Below are 17,903 nucleotides of genomic sequence, written 5' to 3' on the forward strand. Positions count from 1 at the left end.
ACAACTGATCAGTGGAGCTGACATTGGGCTGTGTGAATTATTACCAACAGTAAGAGACTCGCAGTATTGTCGAGGTACCGGACAGTAACTGTAATATCCTGGATTACATCACACTCCAGTATATACACTCTGAAGGACGAACAGAGTGCCAAGGAACATCTGCTATTGAACCCCATTATATCCAACTGGTTTTCCCACCTGCTGGGTAGGACTTCATGTTGTGGATCTTACGTCACTCACAGAGAAGGACGACATCGGGCCCTACCGTGCACTTATACGGACTGTAAGAGGTCTGTCGTGTCCCGGTGCAGAACATGGTTCTGTACAGTCCTAAAGTCCCCTCAGGTAGAGTCCCTCAAGTCCACAGGGCTCTCCTGCAGGATCCCCCTATGTCATTATTATGATTTCTATTGTACATTAATTATGTATGTTTATTTTAGGTATTGTACAGTGAATATAAACTATGTGCAAAGGTTATTAGGATGTTTACACTGTATCGGAGCTTCCTAAGGTCATGTGATATGGTCATGTGATATGTGATCACCTGACACCCAGATTATCAGAGGCACAAGTAACCACTGGCAACCAACTACCAATGGGCTTTAGTCCAGCCCCCTGATATATAAAGGGCTGCAGTCTCTACATTAGCTCTCTTCCTCTTTCTGCTGAGTAAAGCAAAGCACCAGTCCTGTACAAGTTCCGTCCAGTCCAGCTAGGCCAAAGCCTACAAGTCTGCAGCCACATCTAATCTGTAAGTCTCATCTATGTCTGTAAGTCAAGTCTCTACTGTCCCTATCAAAGTGATAACAGTACAGTGGCCTGAATCATCATTATTACTACTGTGGTGTCCCGGTACCGTATTGCATACGGTACCTAGTGTAGAGGTCCCCAAAGTCAGAGTAACAACGCTCAGGTAGGGTCCCTCAGGTGGGACAGCCCCTAGTTGCCTCTCCTTAAGTCTGATTCTTTAATGCTAATAACTGTATATATTTAATAATAGTATATACCTAACATAATGTATATTACTTACCTTGTTTAGCGTTGCAGGACCTTCGGTCATGTGACCATGTTAATAACCTCTATGGTATGTTGTAGGACCTTAGGAGGTCCTTGGGTCACGTGTTACCCACAAATCTTTGTAATGGCGATTGACATCAGTATTGGACCAATTTGCACTAGTCCAGCCCCTGCCCATATAAGGGAGCTGTAGCCAATTATCGCTCTCTTGGGTTGCTGCTCTCGTGGATGCCGGACTAGTAGGACGGATGTGCGCAACTTTCAAAGACACGCTAGGCCTCAAAACCTACCGGCCTCAGCAGAAACTAAAACCGTGAGTTCTAAACTACCCCCGCTAAATCTAGCCTGACTACTGGACCGCAACTAAATCCCCTAAATCCAGTGGAACAGCGCATACTACCTAAAGACTCTGAATTGCTAAAGTCCCAACCTTTGTCAATCTCCAGAGAAAGCAGTTGTATACATAGAGACTGTTCAGTTTATGAAGCTTGCAGAAAATCTTCAGTTAAAGTTATACCTGTTTCAGAAAACTCTCCGGTTGTGGACATTCTATTATTATCTACCTCCCTATCGCTCTTGGGAAGGGTGGCGGTAGGACATGCAGTACTGAGGAGCCCTCACCCTGGCGTCACGAATAACAAGGGTTAACAAGCACCCTTTAGTAACCGCACAGCTACACTCCCCATACCCTACATCCCCCAGGCTATCACACTACTACAAGACCAAGCAAGCCGGAGAGGTTCCCCGTGTCCCGGTCACCTCTGTGGAAGTTGGCTAGTTGTAAAGACTGTTTTCTGCCTTCTTCAGTAAAGTTCCAGTTGCATCAAAACCTGCTTTGGACTCTCATTTAATATATGCTGTTTCTAGGTTGGTTGTCGGCGGTGCCCAACACCATACAATCACATCCTGGCGTCACGAACACTATAAGGGATTACACTATCATCATCTGTCCCTGGGCTATTATCACCTGCCCCTACTACTACCTGAACTACACCACCCGGGTACCACAGGTCCACTTAGACCACTGGGATAAGGGGGTGCACACCCAATTGTGAAGATTAGGTTCAGTTAGGGGCACTTTGTGGGACTATTGTTTATTGAGAGCCCGCACTGCAAATATGGACGTGAAAGAGGTGAAAATTGTATGATTTTACTTGAATTGTTTACGTTATTCTGAAGGTTTTGCTTGTCTTTACCTCTGTTATCTCACCATTAAAGGGGTACTCCGACCCCAAGACATCGCGCTGGGGACGGAATATCGTGACGTCACGACTCCGCCCACGTGTGATGTCACATTCCGCCCCCTCAATGCAAGTCTATGGGAGGGGGCGTCACGCCCCCTCCCATAGACTTGCATTGAGGGGCCGGAAAGTGACGTCACACGGGGGGCGGAGTTGTGATGTCACGATACTCCGCCCCCATGGTCAGGAGGCATAAGACTGAGAGCCTCCAGCGCTTCCAGCAGTACTTACTGCATACTAGATTGCAGGGGTCCCCAGCGGTGGGACCCCCGCGATCAGACATCTTATCCCCTATCCTTTGGATAGGGGATAAGATGTCTTGGGGGCCGGAGTACCCCTTTAACCTGCCTTTATTAATCTATAGTAAATACAATTTTCTTAAACTTGACCACTGCGTACGCACCCTTTTCTGGTCGCGGAGCCAAACCACCTGCCTTGCTCTCGGTTCACATATTTATTAATCAATTAATTAATTTATTTATTAATTAATGGAAGTCAATGGCAAACACTCATAGCTATCCAGGCCCACAGTTCAATATGTGTAGCTGATTGGTAGGTTTGTGCATCCTATGACACGATAAATCTTCGACAATATTTGCAAAGCTGAAAAACGTTCTCTGTGGCGGCAATTACGTACGGTCTGACATATAGGAACTCCCCGATCCAGCACAAATTATTTTTCAGATCACACGATATTGAAGAGCAGAACATATGAAACGCGTCTACATTAAATAGAAGAAAAAAGGGTTGAAATGCTGAAATATTCAATTTCTCCATAAAAGCTTTCTATAGATGAGAAGAAGCGGAGATCCACTTGAACCACATCAAATGCTATATAACCTTGAGCTGTGGTATCAGGGCTCAGATTCCTATAGATAGGATTACATGTATAATTTAATGGGGCAAAGCACCTGTCTCTCACATATACATCCCCGAGCTGCAATCCATCTGTTGTTATGCAGGGACGCCAGTCGAACAATTACCAAGCGGGGGAGACTGAATGACACTTCACTAACAAATACTGCAGGGAACGGATGCTAAACAGTAGTCTTCACATTGGGTTTACCCTACAAAACACGCCGGTTAGTGCAGGAAATTATACATTCGGTTTACCAAGAAATTATATATACACAGGATCTAATAATGTACGGGAATAACTATAGGACTGGAAAGGCTGTGGGGTAACTCGGATCTCCAAGGCCCCAAAGCAAAACGTGTAAAAGGGCTCCCACCTATCATGTGCCCCTTATAATACTGGTGTCCTCTTACATGACCATAGTTGTGGCCCTGAATAGATGTTGTGGGTGAACCCGAATTCTGGTGCCTGATGGAGTCCTTAAGGTCCCATATAAGGTGACCAGTGGTATGGAAGACATGTGATAGTAAGGGCCCATTCACACTATGGACTATCCACAGGAAACATTGTGTATATTCCATATGTATTGTTTTAGTGTGAATTTTTTGTACTACACTCTCTCCTCCAACCCTGATGAACCCTAAGCCAACATTTGGGTGAAACGCGTTGGAATAAGGAGCATGAGCAGTAGGGATCGACCGATATCGTTTTTTTAGGGCCGATACCGAGACCGATAATCGGTGGAGGTTAGGGCCGATATCCGATAACTTATAACGATATTCCGGTATAAGTTATCGGCTATTTATCCCCCCGCGACACCGCTGCAGATCATTGATTTAAAGCGGGCGCTTTAAATCAATGCACTGCAGTGGCTTTTGCGGTGCCATAGGCCGCTGCCGCCACCCTCTTCTCTACCCCTGCCTGTCCGGGGGTCCTGAGTCCTATCACCGCCGCCGCTCCCCCCACCCCCGCACCGCTCCGCGCCCCCTACCGCCCCACCGCACCGGCCCCATTGCCTCTCCCATCCCCGGGGGGACGCAGCAGGACGCAGCAGGAGCCAGAAGTAACGTGGGCCCCGGGAACAGGGAATTATAAAACCGGGGATGCGGGAGGCAATGGGGCCTGGGCGGTGCGACGGTGGGGGCGATGCGTGGGGCGGGGCATTATCGGCTTATCGGCAATGTAATTGCCCAAAATCGTGATTATCGGCCGATAATATCGGCCAAACCGATAATCGGTCGATCCCCAATGAGCAGTTATTGTACATTTGGTTGTGACATATAGTAGCATTATCTAGGTGGTCTCTACATTCCTCCCCGTCCACACTTATTGGCCCTTATTTACTACTGAAAACCAGACATGTTTTGTCTGGTTGTGCGCCAGATTCTGTCGCATTGCGCCAGAAATTCTGTCTGCGCCAGAATTTGCGCCAGAATTGAAAAAACCCCAACCAACTCTCCATTTTGCTAAGAAAACACGAAAAAGGGGGCGTGGTCATTGAGAAAATGGGGCGTTGTCTCTGTAAAGGGGCGTGTCCCCGACATTTTCACAAAAACCCAACATATTTACTAAGGTTTCCACATAAAATGTGGTGGATTTGAACTGAGGAAAACTCTACAGATCAGAACATGTGTAAGAAAAGTAAAGTCTAAGGAAGGTGGAAAATGTAGGGAAACCTTAGTAAATACCATGGAAAATAAATTGTAGGGAATTAAAACCCACAAAGAAACCTCCACAACACTTAGTAAATGAGGGCCAATGTGTATATTCCAAATGTAGCAGCGGCTGTAGATATCAATTAGCCCTAGGTCGGCTCGAACATGCGCCGTCTTCATTGACGACATTGCATTTCCAAGCAGGTTCAATATTCATTGGCAAATAAAAAATAAAAAAAATTTTGCCATGTAAATTCCGTAGTGTGCATGATGAAGCAAAATCCCATTGGCCCGAGACAATACATCACAAGTCATGTGCTGAAAGGGGGCTTGGCTGCTTCGCCTGTTGTGTGTGAAGCCGCCCCCCCCCCCCCCCCGATGACTTTACCGGCGTACATGTGCGTGAATTCCTCATCACACAGATCCAAAGCTTGTGTGTCAGAAGGGGGCCTCCCGGTGAAGATGGACGGCCCGGCCCACCCCATCACTGGTACGCCTGATCTAATTTCACTCAGATTTATTTTTTGACTTGAGTATAAGCCAAGGGGGACGTTTTCAGCACAAAAAAACATGCTGAAAAACTTGGCTTATACTCGAGTATATACGGTAATTACTAAATCGCCTTATGTTGGATGATCCCTTTAACTCCTTAAGGATGCAGGGCATACCTGTACACCCTGCGCCGACTCCCCTTCTATAACGTGGGCTCAGGAGCTGACCCCACGTCATAGCGGAGTGGTCCTGCTGGGACCCTTGTCTAATGCCGGAAATTACTGATCGCGGTGATTCCCGGTGTAGTGCCATATTTTGTGTTTTGCCATGGAATGTGTGACATCACTGTGATGTGTACTGTGAACAAAGAAAAAAAAAGTGAATATTCGTAATTGCGAATATAGAGTGCTATATTCGTGAATTCGCGATTAAAATTTTACTTTTGAATATTCGTGAGCAACACTAGTGATGACCACTGATTTTGAGAAAAGGGGGTCAATTGTCCCCTGAATGAATGGAGTGGCACTGCGCAATTTCCTTCACTATGGGGCTTCCAAAACAATCCTGAGTACTAAACATGCCAATATATTCCAAAGACCCATAGACAGTGTATAAAGTGGTGGCCAAGCAGGCGAGCTGCTCCATTCAACTGGGGCCCTCCGTTCTCGGGATCGGTGGGATTAATCAAAACCTTTGTAGAGGGAAAAGTTGACCAGTTGCCCATAGCAACCAACTAGATTGCTTTTTTAATTTTTAAAAGGGCCTCTCAAAAAAGAAATAAGCAATCTGATTGGTTGCTATGGGCAACTGGTCATCTTTCCTCTACACAGGTTTTGATAAATCTCCCCCGGAGGCTCCAGAAAGTTAAACAGATTTGTAAATTACATCTACCGTATTTATCGGGGTATACCACGCACCGGCCTATAACATGCACCCTCATTTTACCAAGGATATTTGGGTAAAAAAAGTTTTTTACCCAAATATCCATGGTAAAATGAGGGTGCGTGTGTGCACGTGTATACCCCGATATACCCCCAGGAAAGGCAGAGGGAGAGAGGCCGTCGCTGCCCGCTTCTCTCCCCTGCCTTTCCTGGGGTCTAGAGCGCTGCTGCCGGCCCTTCTCTCCCCCTGGTTATCGGCACCGCTGCCCGTTCTGTCCCCCTGACTATCGGTGCCGGCGCCGATAGCCAGGGGGAGAGAAGCGGCGCCGACAGCCAGGGGGAGAGAAGGGGCAGCGGCACCCATTGCCGGCGCCGCTGCCCCGTTGCCTCCCCCCATCCCCGGTGGCATAATTACCTGGGTCAGGTCCGCGCTGCTGCAGGCCTCCGGCGTGCGCCCCCTGCGTCGTTGCTATGCGCGGCGCACTGACGTCATGCGCCGTGGACGCAACGCCGGAGGCCTGCAGCAGCGCGGACCCGACTCAGGTAATTATGCCACCGGGGATGGGGGGAGGCAACGGGGCAGCGGCGCCGGCAATGAGTGCCGCTGCCCCTTCTCTCCCCCTGGCTGTCGGCGCCACTTCTATCCCCCTGGCTATCGGCGCCGGCAATGGGGTGCCGGCACCGATAGTCAGGGGGACAGAACGGGCAGCGGCGCCGATAGCCAGGGGGTGAGAAGGGCCGACAGCAGCGCTCTAGACCCCAGGAAAGGCAGGGGAGAGAAGCGGGCAGCGACGGTCTCTCTCCCCCTGCCTTTCCTGGGGGTGTATCGGCGTATAACATGCACACAGACTTTAGGCTAAAAATGTTAGCCTAAAAGGTGCGTGTTATACGCCGATAAATACGGTATTTAAAAAAAAATCTTAATCCTTACAGTACTTATCAGCTGCTGAAGTTGAGTTGTTCTTTCCAGTCTGACCACAGTGCTCTCTGCTGACACCTCTGTCTGTCTCAGGAGAGGTTTGCTATGGGGATTTGCTTCTACTCTGGACAGTTCCTAAGACAGACAGAGGTGTCAGCAGAGAGCACTGTGGTCAGACTGGAAAGAACTACACAACTTCAGCAGCTGATAAGTAATGAAAGAATTAAGATTTTTTAATAGAAATAATTTACAAGTCTGTTTAAAGGGGTACTACCATGCTGAAAACTTATCCCCTATCTAAAGGATAGGGGAATAAGTTGCCTGATCCCGCGGCATCCCGCTGCTGCGGACCCCTGCGATCTCGCACGCAGCACCCCGCTCTCATCAGGCCCCGGAGCAAACATCCACGACGGGGCCGGTGATCGTGACATCACAGCTCCGCCCCGTGTGACGTCACGCTCCTCCCCTGAATGCAAGTCTATGGCAGGGGACGAGACAGCTGTCTCGCCCCCTGCCATAGACTTATATTGAGGGGTGGAGCGTGACGTCACATGGGGGCGGAGCTGTGACGTCACGATTCTCCGGCCCTGTGATTGGCAGTCATCAGACCCGGAGCGGATGTTCGCTCTGGGGCCTGATGAGATCGGGTTGCTGCGTGCGAGATCGCTGGGGTCCCCAGCGGCGGGACCTCGCGTGATCAGGCAACTTAACCCATATCCTTTAGATAGGGGATAAGTTGTCAGCACGGTAGTACCCCTTTAAACAGATTTGTAAATTACCTCTAGTAAAAAAAATCACAATCCTTCCAGTACATATCAGCTGCTGAAGTTGAGTTGCTCTTTTCTGTCTGACCACAGTGCTCTCTGCTGACACCTCTGTCTGTCTCAGGAACTGTCCAGAGCAGGAAAGGTTTGCTATGGGGATTTGCTTCTACTCTGGACAGTTCCTGAGACAGACAGAGGTGTCAGCAGAGAGCACTGTGGTCAGACAGAAAAGAACAACTCAACTTCAGCAGCTGATAAGTACTGAAAGAATTAAGATTTTTTAATAGAAATAATTTACAAATCTGTTTAACTTTCTGGGGCCAGTTGATATGAAAAAAAAATGTATTATTTTTTTTTTCTGGAATGCCCCTTTAATGATGTTCTATAGGACGGCTCAGCATCGTACCTCATCATAACAGACGTGCATTCACTTAGCATGAACCCATCTAGATTATGTGGTCAAATGAATATTTAAATAAGAACTTTCCTGCTGGGATTAATCTTCCAGTAAGAGTGAAGGCGCTTGATGGCGAAAAGCGGGAAAAAACACCTCAATACGGGGACCACGTGACCGAGTAGAAATATGTCTGGCAGCTCATGGTTGACCCCGTAACAAGGTTCAGCGTTTTCTCCGGAGTAAAGCGAAAAATAAGAAGAAGACCATAGTGATAAGAGGCTCTCATAAATCATTCACCAGGCATGGAAGATGGCCACTTACTGTAATTCTCCACAATCTAATTGTTCGTACAAATAAAAAAAATCATACTAAGGATCCCCACGAGATCGCAGTGATCCTCCGCTCTCCACCAGAAGGTAACGTAAGACCATATTGGGCAGGAATGATGTCTATTTCTCCTGCACCGCACCCCAAATAATTGGAAAGTGGCACATAGCTTTTAATAATGCCGTACCCACTTTTAAATTTCGAGGCAATTTTGGCGAAATTCTGGCAAAAAATAAATAAATAAAAAGAATATATTACATTTCACTATAATATTTAGAAGAAACTGGGAAAAACTGTGGAGTAAAAAAAATATAGGAATTGTGATGATTTGATAGAGGTTTAGTTTATATGGAGTTCACCTTGAACTGGATATAACAGGTGATCTTGATTATTCCGTACGGTTACAACGATAACTAATTCATACAGCTTTTGTTATGTTTTACTATATACAGATAGATAGATATGAGATAGATATGAGATAAATAGATAGATAGATATGAGATAGATAGATATGAGATAGATAGATATGAGATAGATATATAGATAGATAGATATGAGATAGATAGAAAGATAGATAGATAGATAGATAGATAGATAGATATGAGATAGATAGATAGATATGAGATAGATAGATATGAGATAGATAGTAGATAGATAGATATGAGATAGATAGATAGATATGAGATAGATAGATAGATAGATAGATAGATAGATATGAGATAGATAGATACGAGATAGATTTGAGATAAATAGATAGATAGATATGAGATAGATAGATAGATATGAGATAGATAGATAGATAGATATAATAGATATGATATAGATAGATATGAGATAGATAGATAGATATGAGATAGATAGATAGATAGATATGAGATAGATAGATAGATATAATAGATATGAGATAGATAGATATGAGATAGATAGATGAATATGTGATAGATAGATATGAGATAGATAGATATGAGATAGATAGTAGATAGATAGATATGAGATAGATAGATATGAGATAGATAGATATGAGAGATATGAGATAGATAGATATGAGAAAGATAGATATGAGATAGATAGATAGATAGATAGATATGAGATAGATAGATATGAAATAGATAGATTTTTATTTTTTATTTATTTTTTTATTGCCCTATTGTGACACATATAAATATTTTTCAACACTTTTTCACCATGATCTGTCATTTTATTTTATTTATTTATTTTTTTAATCACACATTTTACAGTAAGGTACAGAGGCATTGAAAAGGAGTTTAGCTGCCACAGTAACCTATTGGCACCCCGTGATTGTGTCCCAGGGGGGCCATCCATGACAGGTGCAGCATTTGTCGACCTCTACATGTCACAATATTGATCGCAGCTAAAGTCCCATCCCAGCAGTTGCAGGCAATTGTTAGATATAAGATAGAGGCGGCACCTGTAGCATTCTGGTGGATGGGGGGTGGGGGGAGGGTTCCGCTCACGAGCCCCTTCCAAATGCAGTGACCACCTAGGTGATCAATTGGTGTTTATACCTGTAAAATGTGGAAGGTTTTCAAAGCCACTCCCCTCCTAATATGCCACACCCACTCTTAAAAACATTCCCTAGGACACCATAAACGCAAATGAATAGTTACAAAAATTCTCAATTAAAAAAAAACAGGCACGGAACAGGCTCAGGAGCAGCATAAAAATCTCAAAAATCTAATAGTCATAATTCCAATCTAACATTCATAAAATCTACGCAAATCTGCAATATCTAAATGAGATTAAATACAGCTACATACATCAGCGGTGGGTGACATAGGTCTTTTAACCCTTTTAATGCCTTGATCAATAGCAACCACAGCATTAAAAGAGCTAAATGACTGGCGCTACACCTGTCAGGTTTCAGATCGGCATTGCCCCGCAATTTGATTGCGGGGTGCCGATTGGTTACTATGACAGCCAGAGGCCTCCATATCTGCCATAGCAAGTTTACCAATAGACATATATTGCAGCCCTGTATTTGTATTTGTGAATGCAGCAGGCATTCCACAAACATCGGGTGTCGGTAAAACATACCAGCGCTAGGACCGCCCCGAAATGCGTAGTCTCCATAAACACATGTCAATTCTTTCTGCAAGGGCCAGAATCGGGATGTTTTTGTCATGGAAATGCCAACATGTGCACGGTAAAGCAGGATCGAAACGGAATTTCCAAGCTGAATTTTTTCGCCGGAAATTCCTTTGTGTGAACATGGCCTTAGGGGGTAACTGGGCTTAACTGATACCAGGGAGCCCCATTACAATTTTTGCCCCTCTTCTCTCTATGGTCACCTTTTTCCTTCCATAAGGAATATGGATATGGAAATGTTTTTGCTATTTTAAAGAGTACCTCTCATGATCTTGTTAAATGTTATAATCCTCCCCGTTCACTGCCCCCATCATGATAAACCATCCCCCTGCCTTAATTTTTATTATTTTTTTCGTTTTCTACCATTGCTCTGTATTTTCTGCTCAGTCTCAGTCAGATTCACAGACTGGGAAAGGGCGTTCCCCAGCAGGCGTGACATCATCATCAGGGGAGAACTTCCTCCCTCACTCGTCTACACACACCCCAAGCAGTTCAGTGTGAGATGAGCTATGATTGGCTGAGGCTGCACACACACACACCCTCAGCACTCCAGACTGCATTTCCTGATTTTGGACTTCTGCTAGGCCAGCAGGAATCCAAAGTCTGTGCAAGAGATGGGGGAGGGGGGGGGGGCAATGTGCTCTGGACAAGTAGGGAGACACCTAGTGGCAGCTTTTTTAAACACAAATAAAACATAGAAAACTTCATTTTTTTTTAAACAAAGTACATTAGAAAGATGTTTTTTTTTACCATAAATAAAACATTTGTGTCCATTTGTGTCCATTTAAGTAACAGAACAATAGTAGAATATATTTTGGGTTAACAAGGTCCAGGAAGAATCGTCACGGATCTATCATGGCGGGAACAGTAGAAACTTTTAGACCAGTCATCTAAAACTGTGGCCCTCCCGATGGAGCAAAACTTCAACTCCCAGCATGCCCGGACAGCCAACGGCTGTCCGGGCATGCTGGGAGTTGAAGTTTTGCAATATTTGGAAGGCCTCAGATTGAGAACACTATTTTAGACCATTGCCCTGCACAGGTCCCGCTACTTCCATGTTCCGGCTATGCACATGGCCCTACTTGCAGTGAAGCTATTTATATCGTGTATTTTATTGTCCACCTTAAAGGACACAAAGCACTTAATCGCGAACCCTTGAACATAGTTCCTTTTTTTTTTCTCCCAATCTTTAAATGGTTCGATTTCCTTTTGCTAACAAATCTGACATAAATCTAGGCGCTATCTGTCTAAATGGCCTATAATGGTGTTCTTACATCCGGCCGGGAGACTAGCGATCATTAACATTTATACTTCTTACTGGTAAAGAGGCAGATGACATAAATGCTGTAAAATGATCCAGTAATTCAATGGCTGTCACATTAGGAATTTTAATATTTAGGCCCAGGCCATAAATCCCAATTTCATGTGCTGTCAGAACAGAACGAATGTTAGGTTGTCTCTTACCGGAGACGTACGCCGCCGCCGTCATCCATATTTGCCATTTAATGATGTAGTAATAAGCCATTTTACATACCTGGATGCAATTTTAGATATCCACTCGGCGGTGCCAACTTCGAAAAACTGTGGATACGATGTCATTTTTCAATGGGTAAAGGTTATTAAAGGACTCAAGCAAAAAAAATGTAATAGAAAGGGGAAAAAAAATTGGTACTGTAATTGAAAAATTCAATACTGTAATTGAATGTAGGTTTATTAATGTAAGTAGTAGTAAAAAGAATGGGGCATCTTTGAGCACCAAGGTGTCATAGTGTTTGCTGGAAATAGGGCCAAGGAGTTGATTCCCAGTGGGGGTATCATTTGTACAGAATTGTTAGATTTTCTCCAAATTGGATTGTAAAAGACTATATTATCGTGGACATCACCAGAGCCATTAAAGAGGGATTCTGGGGAATTCAACTTATCTCCTGTCCACATGAGAGAAGATGTGTCTGATTGTGGGAGGGGGGAGTGGGGGGTCTGACCACTGGGATCCCCCACAATCCAATCTATGAGGCCCGGCAGTTCACCTGTCCTCAGAGCCCTTCGGCCCCAACCATCAGAGATGAGCAGGAGTGACGACCCATGATGAAATCTATGAGGCCCGGCAATTCACCTGTCCTTGGAGCACTCCGACCCCAATCATCAGAGACAAGCAGGAGTGACGACCCACTCAGGGGATAAGTGTTTGTGGGTGGGGTACGATCACTGAGACTCCCTGCGATCTCCTCTAAGGGGCCCGGCAGTTCACCCATCCTCATTGCGCTCCGGCATCAACTATCATAGATGAGCAGGAGTGACGACCCACTCAGCCAATCACCAGCTGAGACAGGACCCTATCTTAAAAGGGTTATCCTGGCAAAAGCATCTTATCCCCTATCCAAAGGACCCCCACCCCCCGTGATCTCCCTTCAGCACCCGAATTTTATACATGAATGGAGGAGGTGTGGCATGACGTCACATGGGGCGTGGCGTTACATCACTTCTCCGGTCCTGGAAACCTCCTGGTTTCCGAGCCTGGAGACGCAGCCCCTCACAGAGTGCAGGTGCTGCAGGGAGATCGCAGGGAGTCCCAGTGATGGCCCACCCTGATCAGACATCTTATCCCCTAGCCTTTGGATAGGGGATAAGATGTTTTTGCCTGGATAACCCCTTTAAAGGTGATTGGTTGACCAGGCCATCACTCCTACTCATCTCAAAATGACTGGAGGATGGGTGGATTTCTGTGCCCCATACAGGAGATCATGGGGGGATGCAACAGACGGACTCTCCACAATGAAACACTTATTGCCCATCTCGTGGATAGGTTATACGTTGAGTTACGATATAGCCCTTCAAACAATCATCCCCTATTTAAATGAAAGGTTATAGGTGTCAGATTGTCTGTGGGGGGGGGGGGGGAGGGAGGGGGTCGGGGGGTCCACAATCCTCTGTGATCTCAAGAATGGGGACCTCCGGTCGGAGTGGAGTGGCGGGTCGCACAAGCACAAAGCTGCTTCCCGCATTGTCTATGGGAGCGCTGAAGATAGCTCAGCACTTGGCTATTACCACCGCTCCCACAGACAATGAATGGACACACGATGGATATGCCATTTCCAGCTCTGTTCCAAGGTGGGGTCCTCATCCCTAAGATTGTAAGGGGGGGGGGGGGTTCAGTGGATGGTTATGATGTTGGATTTCATCTACTTATAATAAAGGTATAATAGTGGTCCGGTTCTGGAGATACCAGTTGTATTAGCCTCCATTGGGTGACACCCTGCCTTAGGGCTGTATATACAAAACAATATGAAGACTATTTAGAAAACTTCCCTTTTCACATTGAGCCATTATTCCATGATACAAAAGTATTCCAACCCTTTAAAACTATAGTTTCCTGACACAAGACCGATTTTATTAACACACACCATTTATTTCAGATGGGATTTCCAGCTGCTTTGAGAAATCGGCTTAGAGGGAAGAATTCATCCGAAAATAACTTTTTTTCCCTTTATTTTGATCAATCCGGAGCTATTGTTCTATACAGTAAATCGCAGAGGTGTTATCTTCCTTGTACAGTCCGTGCACTACAAGTGATGCTGTCATCGTCTCCCGTCCACCTGTCACACATAATCCACTTCTATTTTAATCCATTTCTGAGCTTTGCCGGACAGCCAAGGTGACCTTTCTGCACATACAGCGCTCCCTTTCACATAATCATTTATGTGCCGCGCACAATGCCAATCTCACCATCATCTCCCATTAGAAATTCTGTTAATTTGGAATTTACACGCTTCATATATTCCCAATATAAAGCTTATTATATACATTCATTTTTAATATCTCTGGAGTCGTATCTTTTGTTCTACAAGAAGAAGGTTGGATAAGCATTTATAGGCTCGGCGGAAGTGGATAGAGGATGTCTATTCTGGTTTTCGTGTACAGGCGAAGTAGGATTTGTCGTACCGAAGCATCCCGCTGTAGTCTTGGGCAGATCCATTGGTTGTGTTGGGTTGAAGGATAGCTGTACATGCAAAAATAGCTCTATATTGGAGTAAATGGGAGTTTAGATATCCTACAGAAGTGTTTCTCAACCAATGTGCCTTTGGCTGTTGCAAAACTGGAGGCACAGTGGTTTGGAAACATTGCCCTACCGGTTTACAGTGCTTAAGATTACATGAAAAGCTTATACGTTACCAATATCTTGCTGCTCCAATGCTGACGCTTTTCAGGTCTCTGTTCACCAGGCTCCAACTGTGACATGTGACTGTTGCAGCCAATCCTTATCTTTAGAAATGACCATAGGGGTGTTAACACATCAATAGTAAAGCCAGTGATTGGCTGCAATGGTCTTACTGTATGTCTTCTTGACACATCATTGTAGACAAAGATCAACCAGGGGACCTGAAAAGCGTCAGCGCGAGAGTAGAAAAGGATTGGAAAAATTACACCATTCTCTTTGGTTAAAGGCAAATTTCCATGACATACCAATTCATGCATAGAAGATCACATTGATGGTGAGTCCCGCTGAAATCTTGAGCACAACCATTGGTTGTGTTGGGTTGAAGTATAGCTGTTTATGCAAGGATAGCTTTATCTTGGCGTAAATGGGAGTTTCGATATCCTACAGAAGCGTTTCCCACTATGGCTATCCCGGCAGTCTGGGAGTTGTAGTTTTGCAACAACTGGAGGCCCTTTGGTTGGGAAACACTACCCTACAGGCTTAAAATGCTATAAAATTACAAGAAAAATATATAATAATAATCTATACCTTACCAATATCTCGCTGCTCCCATGCTGACGCTTTTCAGGTCTCAGGCTTCAACTATGACATGTGACCGCTGCAGCCAAACATTGGCATCAGTGATAATCTCAGAGGTGTCAACACATCAATGCTAAAGCCCTTGACTGGCTGCAATGGTCACATGTCCTCTTGGAACCTTATCATAGACATCGTAGAGATCAACCAGGGACCTGAAAAGCGTCAGCACGGGAGTAGGATTGGTAAAATGACATAGTTCATATGAGTGAAAAAAAGACAAGAGAACTTATAACTCTATTATTCAGTAGAAATATGAAACGTTGGCAACTAACCGAATCTTCTCAAATCTTTTTATTGACGTAAATACTCACATACAAGTAACTATCGGGGGATACACATATCGGGGGGGGGGGGGGGTACAAAAGGCGACAGCAGCAGCCGATGTTTTGCACGGGTTACGTGCTTCGTCGAACTTATAACTCTACTGTGTTGAGCCAGAGGAAGGCAAATAAACAGAATTAGAAAAAAAATCCATAAATGGAGTTGGTAAGAATTTTTTTTTCAGTGCTATGGATAGGGGATAACAAACTGAGTTAGGAATACCCCTTTAACATGAAGAGCCCCCTCCTGAGTACTTGTTTTCTCCACCTCCAGGACTTCAAAACCCATTCTTCTCGGTCATGCGTGGTATCACTACACTGCCTGTCCTCTTTATAATGTGGTCCTATAATGCGGACTGATTCCCTTTAACCCCTTAACGACATTGGAAATAAATGTACATCACGGTCCGGTGGCACCATGATGTACATTTACATCATAAACATGCTATAAGCAGCCGGGGACCCGCTGGTAATGGCGGACATCAGCGATCACGCCGATGTCCACCATTAACCCCTCAGATGCCGTGATCAATACAGATCACGGCATCTGCGGCAGTGTGGCACTTAATATGGATGATTGGATCGCCTGCAGCGCTGCCGGGCAGATCCGATCATCTGTAATGGCGGCCGGAGGGCCCCTTACCTGCCTCAGGCCGTTACTCGGCATCTTCTGCTCTGGATATTGTCATGTATCAAAAGAGGCATGGACTCAAGGGACAGGGACATAATACTTCCCCTTTATAAAGCATTGGTACGGCCTCACCTGGAATATGCTGTTCAGTTTTGGTCGCCTGTTCATAAAAGGGACACTGCAGAGTTGGAAAGGGTGCAGAGACGCGCGACCAAACTAATATGGGGCATGGAACATCTTAGCTATGAGGAGCGATTAAAGGAGTTACAATTGTTTAGTCTTGAGAAGAGACGTTTAAGGGGGGATATGATAAACGTATATAAGTATATTAATGGCCCATACAAAAAATATGGAGAAAAACTGTTCCAGGTTAAACCCCCCCAAAGGACGAGGGGGCACTCCCTCCGTCTGGAGAAGAAAAGGTTTAGTCTAAAGGGGCGGCACGCCTTCTTTACCGGGAGGACTGTGAATTTATGGAACGGTCTACCTCAGGAACTGGTCACAGCAGGAACAATTAACAGCTTTAAAACAGGGTTAGATACATTCCTGGAACAAAATAACATTAAAGCTTATGAAGAAATATAAAACTACATCCCTTTCCCTTATCCCCTTACATCCTTCCCTTCAATCCCCTGGTTGGACTTGATGGACGTATGTCTTTTTTCAACCATACTAACTATGTAACTATGTAACTATGGTCTGAGATCGAGCAGACCAGAGCAGAAGATGGCCGAAAACACTGATTAGTGCTATGCCCTATGCATAGCACTGAACAGCATTAGCAATCAAATGATTGTTATAAATAGTCTCTAATGGGGGCTATTAAAGTGCAAAAAAAAAAAAGTTAAAAATGTAAAAAAAAAAGTTCAATAAAAATGTTTAAAAAAACCAAAAAAATGAATTAATAAAAATATTTAGTATTGCCGCGTGTGTAAATTTCCAAACTATTAAAATATAATGTTAATTATCCCGTATGGTGAACGGCGTAAATGTAAAAAACAAAAAAAGGCAAAAATTGCTGCTTTTTTTTTTGTCACATCATATTCCCAAAGAAAGTTATAAAAAAAATGTATTACAAGTTTTTTATATACGCAAATGTGGTATCAATAAAAAGTACAGATCAAGGCACAAAAAATGAGCCCTCATAGGTTGTCAAAATAGAGGGATTTTAAACATACTCATTTGGGTAAAAAGTTAGAGATTTTTTTTAAGCTGTACAATAATAGAAAAGTACGTAATCATGGGTATCATTTTAATCGTTTTGACCCACAGAATAAAGAAAACATGTCATTTTTACCATAAGTTGTATGGCATTAAAACATAACCTTCAAAAATGTGCAAAATTCTGAAATTCCATAAAATGAGTGATGTCATTGCAAAGGACAACTGGTCTTGCAAAAGACATGCCCTCATACTCGTCTGTAAATGAAAATATAAAAGAATTTGGGTTTTTAAAAGGCGAGGAGGAAAAAACGAAAATGCAAAAATTAAATTGGTCCGGT

General features: G+C 44.4%; 1 long non-coding RNA gene across 2 annotated transcripts in view; it reads left to right on the forward strand.

The window, feature by feature from the left end:
* The first annotated feature begins 628 nt into the window (after window positions 1–628).
* LOC130282245 (uncharacterized) overlaps window positions 629–17,903 on the forward strand; it is a 108,074-nt gene continuing 90,799 nt past the window's right edge. For both annotated transcript variants that reach the window (XR_008846304.1, XR_008846303.1), the window contains exon 1: window positions 629–751. This is a non-coding gene — a long non-coding RNA (uncharacterized LOC130282245). The remainder of the gene's footprint in view (window positions 752–17,903) is intronic.

This window comes from Hyla sarda, chromosome 7 (assembly GCF_029499605.1).
Source record: "Hyla sarda isolate aHylSar1 chromosome 7, aHylSar1.hap1, whole genome shotgun sequence".
NCBI lineage: Eukaryota > Metazoa > Chordata > Amphibia > Anura > Hylidae > Hyla > Hyla sarda.